Below are 10,856 nucleotides of genomic sequence, written 5' to 3'. Positions count from 1 at the left end.
ACATGTGAATAAGGAATCAAACTTAATTTACCAAAGATGAAAATTCTCATTCATCACACAATACAAGTTGCATGATTCCAAGTTTCTATCCAACTCAAACTTGGGTGATGAGAATCTTTCCTTATTTGGAAAATGCTCGACACTACGACAAACAAAAGAATCAAATTCATATATCTAATATAGAAACATAGAAATATTAACTTTCACAAATGCCATTGCAAGGAGATATAACAAAAATAAAACAAAATTTTATCTATTTATAAAAATGCGGAAAAAACTTTTCCATACAATGCAATTACAATTGAAAACTATGTTATTACATATTTCCTAGCAATCTATCCTAACTCCTAAGCAGCAGCTCAAAAATCCGATCATCGAACCATGCGATTGAAATCCATCTTTGCGATCAGATTCAACATACTCTTCCTTTAAGCTTCTTTCTATTTGCATGATCCTACAAAACATCAAAATGCAACCTAGTCACATCATGTATTAAGAATCAGCAATTAGGAACTTAATAGAGTTAGACAGTAGACTTACCTGAAGCAAATTCAAACTTTTTGATTATACCTTTTCTCAGATCTTTTAGGTAGTCAGGGCAGCTTTGCAACCAATGCCCCTTCTCTTGGCAATAGAAACATATAGACTCTTTGGGAATGGTACACAGGACAATCTCAGACTTAGCCTTTCTCTTTCCCTTGGAATGAAAAATCTTTTCTGGACTTCCAATGTTTCCATTGTCAATGTCCATGGAAGTTTGGGGAGTAGATCTTCCAATCAAATTTGCTTTTCCAAGTGTGCCAAATCATTTCTGATTCAGTAGCAACAAGCAAATAAGTAAGATCAATAAGGGTCATGTCATGGTCGTTCACATAGTAGTCTTTAATGAACTCACTATATGACTCAATAAGTGATTGAAGAACCTAGTCAATAACCAACTTCCTCAAGACTTCAACACCCAGTACTCTCAGCCTATCAATATGTGACTTCATCTCCAACATGTGAGTACACATAGGCCTTCCATCTTGATGTTTCATTGCAAGTAGGGCTTGAGTGACCTTGAATTTTTCAAGTCTTTGAACTTGTGGGTTAAGAAGAATTATTGAAGGAGGTGGAGGAAGTGAAGTATGACTTCCACGATCCAACCGCGGGACATCATCTTCAGGAGGAAAGCTTGTTCTAAAGGATTTGGGAAGACCACAGTTGTCTGAACTAGATATTTACAATGGGAGAAATTCAAGTTAGCTGATTTAAGTTCTTAATATAACACCCAAAAGAAATAATAAGGCTAGGACCCAAGACATTATTTTACAATTTGGAAGAGGGATGTCGTAATCCAAACTACAAAATATTTGAACGTAGGTAAATGACAATTTACCAATTTCTACCATGAACAATGAAAAAAGAATATTAGGTTTTAAATGGATTGAAATTCCTAGATCTTTTGAGATTCATTGAACTTTTCAATGGCATGTTTAAATCTCGATTGTGCCCTTCAAGTTTGTTATTGGAACGCCGAGGATCATAAACAAGGTGTGAATAACAATGCAAATTAACTTGGTACACCCAATGTTACCACCACCTAATCAATGTGTCGTTTAACCACACACGCTTCATTGATATATGATTAACATCAAGCTACCCTTTGCCACACACTGTCAGTCCCAGATTAGTGTACCAGTTAACCACACATGCTCCAGTAACAACTTAACAAGGTGCAAAGTGCAATTTCATGGGTTAGCACTATGTTCACATTTTTCCAAGTAACTAAGATTTGGGAATTTATAAGTGTTTAGTTACTTTATATTTATCATTATACTTTTAATGAAGGGAGAATTAGATTCCTATCCTACCCGTTCGGCTAGCGACCCTCCACCACTCAAGGAAGCGGTGGGTAAGAGTGGACACCCATTAAACTGTTGTTTTATAGGTAGTAACCTTATACCCCCTTATAGACCGGCTTCGTGAATGAGGCCTACTAACGATAAGACTGTCTTTGTTCTTATACATACATATATATATATATATATATATACATATATATATATATACATATATATATATATATATATATATATATATATTATATATATTAAACCTATAATATTATAATAGTATAAGGGTAGAATTTTAAACTTTAAAATTCTAGGGTTTGGAATTAAATGTTTCAAAAGTTAGACTTTTACATTTACAAATTCCAAAACTTGAGGTCAAGTTTAAACTATTCAAAAACTTTTGGAACCCATAACTTATGAGTTTAATATATGTTTTAATGAAAAGAGTCTTGAAAATCCATAACTTGAGGATAAGTTATGGAGTTCATAAAAACATTTATGGAAAAAGACTCTTCAAGTTCAAAACCTATAAGTTTAATGATCTCTTTAAAAGAAAAACTTTTCATTGTCCATAACTTGAGAACAAGTTATGGGATTCATCAAAAATTTTAGATCAACTATTGTAACTTATAAAAATTAAACATTTTTGTCTATGATCTAAATTAAACTTGTAGGGTTTCAAAGCACTCCATGGATGATGGCAATGGGCCCCTTTGATGAATTCTAGGTTAAAAGCCCAAGACTTGTCTTTTCCCTATAAATAGTCATGTATTATTCACAATTAGGGTTAAGAGTGAGGCAAAATGTAGCCGCCACGTTGTGAGGTTTCTTGTAGAGTTAGATTCTTATTTTCTTAAGTGTAATTTGTCCCTCACAATTCAATAAATCTATTGATCATTCGACATAATCTTCATATTTGTGTTTGTTCTTATTTTCCGCATCTTGTTCATCAAATCTTAATTAGGGTTTTAATCCCAACAAGTGGTATCAGAGCAGAGAGTAACCGAGCGGTCTGGTTGATTCGGTTCCTTGATTTTACCAGAGCAGATAGCAACAGAGCGTTCTGTTAGGTTCGGTTCCGTTAAAGCGCCAGAGCAGAAAGCAACAGAACGTTCTGTTAGCTTCGGTTCCGGATTTTTTTTTTTTTTTTTTTTAAGTAGAGACATGAGGATTTGGGACCGATTCTGCAACCATCATGCCTAAGCCTTGCAATATCTGATTGAATGATGCTTCAAGAAGAGCTTTTGTAAAGATGTCAGCCAGCTGATCAGTGGTTCTTACGAAGTGAACTTCGACATTTCCATCTTCCACATGATCTTTGATGAAGTGATACCTTAGTGCTATGTGTTTGGTTTTGGAGTGTTGCACTGGGTTATGACAGATCCTAATTGCACTTTCAGAGTCACAATATAGTGAGATCTTCTTCATATTGAGTCCATAGTCTCGAAGTTGACTTTGGATCCAAATCACTTGTGATGTGCATGATGCAGCTGCAATGTATTCTGCTTCGGCTGTGGATAGCGACACGCATGTCTGTTTCTTGGATTGCCAGCTGACTAACTTCCCGTCAAGAAATTGACATCCACCAGTCGTGCTTTTGTGGTCGAGTCCACATCCTCCAAGGTCAGCATCAGAATAGGCTTGAACGAAGAAGCCTGAGTTGGATGGATACCATAGACCTAAGGAGGTGGTTCGCTTGAGATATCGTAGGATGTTCTTCACTGCAAGCATGTGAGGTTCACGAGGGTTTGCCTGAAATCGAGCACAATAACACACAGAAAACATGATATCAGGTCTGCTAGCAGTAAGATACATTAACGATCCAATCATTTGACGATAGAGCGTGATATCAACAGCTGGTTTGTCTAGAGATGGGGTAAGCTTAGTGCCGAATGCCATTGGGACTTTGACTTTTGAGTCTCCCATCATACCGAACTTTGCTAGGAGAGTCTTCGTGTAAGCTTCCTGATTAATAAAGATGCCTTCGGGTCCCTGTCTTATGTTTAAACCAAGGAAAAAGTTAATTTGACCCATTGAGCTCATTTCAAACTTGGTCTCCATCAGCTTCCTGAATTCAGCCGTTAAGCTTGGATTCGTGGAGCCAAAGATGATATCATCGACATAAATTTGAACTATCATAAGGTGGTTACCTTCCTTTTTGCGAAAGAAGGTTGGGTCAACCGAACCTTGTTTGAATTTAGACATCTTTAAAAATTTTGTAAGCGTTTCATACCAGGCTCTCGGAGCTTGTTTAAGGCCGTACACAGCTTTATCCAGAATATAGCAATGATTTGGATGCTTTTCGTTCACGAATCCAGGAGGTTGCTCTACGTACACCGTCTCTTCAAGTTCTCCATTGAGAAATGCACACTTGACGTCCATTTGGAAAACTTCAAAGTTCTTGTGAGCAGCATAAGCCAGAAATATTCTAACAGATTCTAGCCGAGCTACTGGAGCGAAAGTCTCTTCGTAGTCTATCCCTTCCTCCTAACAATATCCCTTTACCACCAGATGAGCCTTGTTCCGTATAACATTACCTTCCTTGTCCATTTTGTTCCTAAAAACCCATTTGAGACCAACAACCGAAGCATCTGGAGGAGTTGGAATTAGGCGCCAGACTTTGTTCCTTTCGAATTCGTTCAACTCGTCTTGCATTGCTTGAACCCAATCAGAGTGATCGAGAGCAGTGTTAACTGTCTTTGGTTCAACTTTTGATACGAATGAATTGAACATGCAAAACTCTACCTTTGAAAATAAGGAAGTTTGTTTTGCTTTCAGTTGGGATCGGGTCAGAACCTTTTCAGATACATCCCCTACTACTTGAGAGACAGGATGATCTCTGGTCCATTTGATAAGAGGAGGGTAATTTGGATCAATGGTTGGGTCTAATTCAGCATTGATTATTTCTTCTAGTTCAGATTGGCTATCATAACCGAGTGTCGCATCATCATGTGCTACCTCAGTTGGTGTACTTTGGAAGATATGAGGTTCGTGTGATTCTAGTGGGCCTGAGCTTGCTGGTGTTGAGACCTCTTTGGTTGAAGTTGTGGAATTTGGCTCCCCCTGGACTTGAGCGTTTGGCTCCCCCTCGACTTGAGTGCATGGCTCCCCCTCGATTTGAGTGTATGGCTCCCCCTCGACTTGAGCACTTGGCTCCCCCTCGATTTGAGCTTCGTTAGAAGGAGAGTCGTTACAGATTAATTCTTCTTCATACATTCTCCTTGCAACATCTTCAACAATCTGCTCCATGCGATCAACTTTGTTATCTGCTGCACCAGCTTCAGAAAGTGAAGCATTCTCTGGTTCGTCAAAGAGCTCCAGAAATGTCTCGAATAGATTAGCAACCGAGACTGTAACCATGCCATTTGGAGGAAAGATTTCCCCAGTGATATTTTCTTTAGCCTGCAGCTTCTTGACATAGTTGTCGTCAAAGGTCACATAATACGTCTCTTCAATTTTTCTTGAACGCTTGTTTAGGACCCTGTATGCCTTGGATGTGAGAGAGTAACCCAGGAAAATTCCTTCGTCGGCTTTGACATCAAACTTGTTGCGGTGTTCTTTAGAGTTGAAGATGAAGCACCTTGAGCCGAACACATGGAAAAATTTCACATTTGGCTTCCTGTTGTTCAATATCTCATATGGGGTGAGTGCGAACCTTTTGTTGAGATATGACCTGTTCTGTGTAAAACAAGCAGCAGAAATAGCATCAGCCCAAAAATAAAGAGGTAAAGAAGCGAAACTTAGCATAGTTCGGGCAGCTTCACACAAGGATCGGTTTCGTCTTTCGACTATTCCGTTCTGTTGTGGTGTGTAGGGAGCTGAGAAATTATGACTAATTCCCTTCTCTGCAAGAAATTCTTCAAACTCCCTGTTCTTGAATTCGAGACCATTGTCGCTTCTGATGTTGCGAACAACCTTCTTGAGCTGTACTTCAATTTGCGTAATAAACATTTTCAGCTTTTGAGTCGCTTCAGATTTGAGCTTTAGAAAGAACACCCATGTAAATCGAGAAAAGTCATCAACGATAACAAGAATGTACTTGCTACCACCGATGCTTTCGATAGATGAAGGACCACACAAATCAATATGAATTAATTCGAGTGGTTCAACAACTTTTGTGTTGATAATAGATGGATGACTTTGACGACTCTGCTTTCCCATTTCGCATGCAGCGTATAGATGATCCCTGTCGAACTTGAGTAATGGAAGGCCCCTTACATGACCTCCTGTAACAAGACGATTGATATCTTTGAAGTTAAGATGAGATAATCTTCGGTGCCACAACCAGCTTTCGTCGGATTGCGCTTTTGATAATAAGCATACAGCTGGGTTTCCTTTGATGGGTTTCATGTTTAAGGGAAACATTTCACCCTTTCGCTCTGACTTGAGAATTATTTTATTTGACTTTTTCTCTATAATTTCTGAACCTTCATCATCGAATGAGACTTTGAGACCTGTACCTCCAACCAGTTGAGATACACTAATGAGGTTGTGTTGGAGTCCTTCCACATAAGCCACCTTCCTTATAGAGAAGTCCCCATTGGTTATCATCCCGTATCCCTTTATGGTGCCGAAAGAATTGTTTCCGAACTTGACGTTGCCACCATTTGCAAGCGATCTGTACTCCCTAAGCTCCTCTTTCCTCCCTGTCATGTGACGTGAGCAGCCACTATCAATGTACCATTCTTCGTCGAACTGCTCGTCACTTATAACCTGCAAAATTTAGAGAGATTTAGGAACCCAAAGTTTCTTGGGTCCACGTGAGCTTTGCATGGAAACAGGAGCAATGAGAGAGATATCAACAAGATAAGTTCTTTTTACGAGAGTTGTTTTATCTTTCCTTTTAATGGTGTACACTTTTATTTTGTTAAGATTAGTAGTGTTAGATTCGGTCTCTGGTGTGGATTTATTGACCTTCTGCTTCCACTTTTGCTCAGTTGATGAATGAGATTTAGAATGAGATCGATATGAAACAGAGGGTGAAGAAGAATTAGAAGAATGAGAAGGATTAGACTTAGAAGGAGACTCTAGGTGACCCTTTTGTTTTTGATCATTGGAGGGACCGACCTTAGAGTTTTGTACTCTTTTGTCTTCAGAACCGAACCTTTGCGTTCGGTTGGAGCCACCTTTGGAACCGAACCTTTGGTTCTGGTTGATATCCTTTTCAGAACCGAACTTCTGCTTTCGGTTGTTATCTTTTTGTGAACCGAACCTTGGCTTTCGGTTTATATCTTCTTGTGAACCGAACCTCGGCTTTCGGTTTTTGGGACTGTCAAGCTTTTCTGCAGGAATGTTTTCATACTTTAGATTCTTGTCTTGATGAGTGAAGTATGCATTCTGGGAACGCCAGAATTGTTTCCTTTCAGAAAGATTCTTCCGGTATCTATTGTTCCTTTCTATCTTCCTGTTCCGCATCTGAGATGGTTGATGATGAACATTTGCTTTCGTTTTTGCTGACTCCTTGACCGGTTCCATTTGAACTGCGGTAGAGTTACTTTGAGCTGTAGAAGCCGAAGGAATGTTTTCTTTTGGAGAGTGAACATCCTTCTGAGGAGTATCTTTTGTACCACTAGTGCTCGGCTCACTGAAGTTATTTGGCTTATTCAATGGTTCGGGTATGTATCTTCCTTTGCTCTTCCAGGAAGTTCTTTCAGATAAACCAATGGTTTCGTCTGCATTATCAATAGGAGCTTCCCAGAAGTATTCATCACAGCCATCAGCATTGTCTTCGTTTACAATGGCTGCAAGTTCAGCTGTTTGATGTTCGGTTACACCTGTTACCTTGTATACTTGATTTGGAGTAGTTCTGACCTTTTGATACACCACAGCTTTCTCAACTAATTTCGGGGACTTTTGATGGGACAACCGAGCGAACTCTACTGAATTTTTAGAAATAAGATTCTTATGATTTTCTGGCTCGGTTTTAATAAATTCTGAGCAATCAACCGTGTCTTCTACAGAAATTTCACTCATATTATCGTCCTCGTTAAGCTCAGATGCATTTTCAACATCAATTTTGTTTTCTGAGCTTACTTTGGCGTTTAAAGAGTCAAATTTTTGCATGGTTTCGGTCCTCAGTTTAAGTCTGTCATTTTCATCCAAAAGATTTTTAAGCATGAGCTTGTGGTCTTTAGATTTAATGAAGGACTTAATTTTGTCCAGTCCATACATGTAGGTGGGATTTATGTCATCAGACGATATCACACTTTCACAGTTATAGGCTTCGGCATCGATTTCATCTTCCTTAAATTCTAGGAAGGGCAAGATCATGCGGTGAATTCTTTGGCCTATTTCACAATCCAAGTGGAGCTGAGTAATATTAGAATACAGACGTTTAGCAATTAAACAAAAAACATTTCGTTGTTTTAACAATTTCAAATTGTCTCTTTGCAAATAAATGTTTTCATCTTTAACTCTGACTAATTCCGATTCCTTTAACTCTATCCACATTCTCCGCTCCTCACTCTTCGACGCTGCCCTGCTCAATTGATCAGTTAGGTTAGAATTTGTGACCCGGGTTTGAGTTAAGCTACTATCTAGATGAGATATTCTTGAATTGACACTTTTTAGTTCTTTCTCATAAGAGGATGATGGTACTTTACATGAAATGAAAACAGATTGTACCTTCTTTATCAGTTCATCCAGCTCATTGAACTGCTGGCTGAGTGGTTTGGCTGTGAAGCACATGTCCTCCTTTGCATTCTGTCCATCATTGCCTCCATCGGTGTTGTATCCCCTCAATTGAGATACACCAGAAACCATAAGGCATTTACCACCACTGCCTTCTTCCTTAGACACGAACGCCCTTCCATGAGTAGGCTGCCTCACTTCCTCGTCTTCTGAGTCGGTAGACCAAACCTCCGTGCTACCGAACTCATCACCTGGAACAGAACCCTGCACAATAAGAGCATTACTAGGCGGGTTAGTAGTAGACTTCTTCTTTCTCAACTCATCTAGCCTTTTCTGCAACACAACTTCCTCATCGTTCCCATCATCTTTCTCAGCCATTTTCTTGAGGACACAGTCCTTAGCATAATGATTTTTCCCACCACAGTAGAAACAGCTCACTCCAGAGTCGTCGTCAACCTTCGGTTCCTTCTTGTGCTCCTCAACTTTCGGTTCATTAACCACCTTTTCAGAGCTGTAACTTCCCTGCCAGTTTCGGTTTTTGTTGTTGGGAAATTTCTTCTTTATGAACCTTTTGGGATTGGATACCATCAAGGCATAATCTTCTGATGTGAGATCATATTCTTCCAGGCTGAGGTCTTCATCCTCCATAACGGCTTTACTTTTTGACAAGAGAGCCAACGAACCGAGACCGGAAACGACATTCTTCTCTTGCACCACGTTTTTCTCTTGAGACTTGAGAATTCCCACCAGTTTCGCCAAAGAGTATGATTTAAACTGCTCATGGGCTTTAACTGTGGAAACTACTGCTCTCCACTCAGATCTTAGACCATTCAGGAATGTAACCTTCTGTTCGATGAGCTTCCTTTCGATATCATGTTTGATCATCTTGCTAAGAAGATGATTGAAGCGATCGAATGTCTGGGTCACAAATTCTTCAGCCCCTTGTCTGAATTCACCAAACTCAGATAGAAGCAGAGTTTGAATAGAATGTTCGAGATCTTCGTCTGTAGAGTACAGTTCACGAAGTCTGTCCCAAACATCCTTCGCCATCGTGCATGAGCTAACCAATCTGAATGTATTGGACTGAAGGGCGAACCGGATCAATCTTAGTGCTTTGATATTGCATTGGAACTTGTCCTTTTCATCTTGTGCAATGTCTTTCACGTCCTTGAGCAGATCATTGTATTCTTTTTGAGTTTTAATGATTCTGGACGTTGCAGAATGAGAGAACGGTCCGTTTGTGATGGCTTCCCAAATCAAATACCCATTTTCCTCCGACCCAATAATGTAGTCTTCGAAATGATGTGCCCATACTTCATAATCGTTGGTGTATAAGATCGGAATCCTTGTCGTCGAACCAATGCTGTTTGAAATATTAATAACGTTTGATTGTGTCGCGTCCATTATGATCGTAAAAAACTGTTCAAAGATCAGACTTGTAATAAAGCAGATCAGGGCAAAATAATAAATATCAAGATACGTCAATAAAGAGATGACGGCTCAATAAATATTGATGATTGCGGAAAAACCCTAATGAAAATCTTTTTCACAGAAAAGATGTGTATCAATTACCAGAGAGAATATGAACCAATTCTTTCTCATCTTAAAAGAATGTTGGCTTCCTATGTCCATGAGCTAGCCACTATGGATCAGGAAATAGCAAAGGTGATGAACAAGAAACCGACTATCAAGCCCACTTCCAAAACCGGAGATGTCCATAAAATGAAGTTGGGGCAGATTGATTCTTCCAATCTGACAGTTATGTTCACAAGGGGGGATAAGCACAAGTTTCTGTTTGCGTTGGTAGACAAGCATCTGTTCTCTACAGAGTGTCTGGAGCACATCATCAATATCATTCACCGATGCAAACAGAACACAACAGCAGATAAGAAGAACTTTACAGATATGCTTCGTTGGTATATTACCTTCAGGCATCATATTCTGGCTTTGATACCGAAAATTTTTCAAACGGTAAAGAAGCCATCTGCTTTGAAGACAGAGTGAACCTTAACCTAATATGCATGCAAGCATAAGCTTATATACAAAGCATAAAAGATACACGGTTGGACAGGCCCAAACCGTAATACAAAGAATTATAAACAAACGAGCCCAAAAGACGCAATCTTCTAAGCCCAACAATCTCCCCCTTTGCTTCAATTTGGGGCGAGATCTTCACTCTGTCTTCAAAGCAGATGGCTTCTTTACCGTTTGAAAAATTTTCGGTATCAAAGCCAGAATATGATGCCTGAAGGTAATATACCAACGAAGCATATCTGTAAAGTTCTTCTTATCTGCTGTTGTGTTCTGTTTGCATCGGTGAATGATATTGATGATGTGCTCCAGACACTCTGTAGAGAACAGATGCTTGTCTACCAACGCAAACAGAAACTT

The sequence above is a fragment of the Lactuca saligna genome, chromosome 5, assembly GCF_052625555.1.
Source record: "Lactuca saligna cultivar CGN05327 chromosome 5, ASM5262555v1, whole genome shotgun sequence".
Taxonomy (NCBI): domain Eukaryota; kingdom Viridiplantae; phylum Streptophyta; class Magnoliopsida; order Asterales; family Asteraceae; genus Lactuca; species Lactuca saligna.
Note: the sequence above shows the minus strand (reverse complement) of the source record.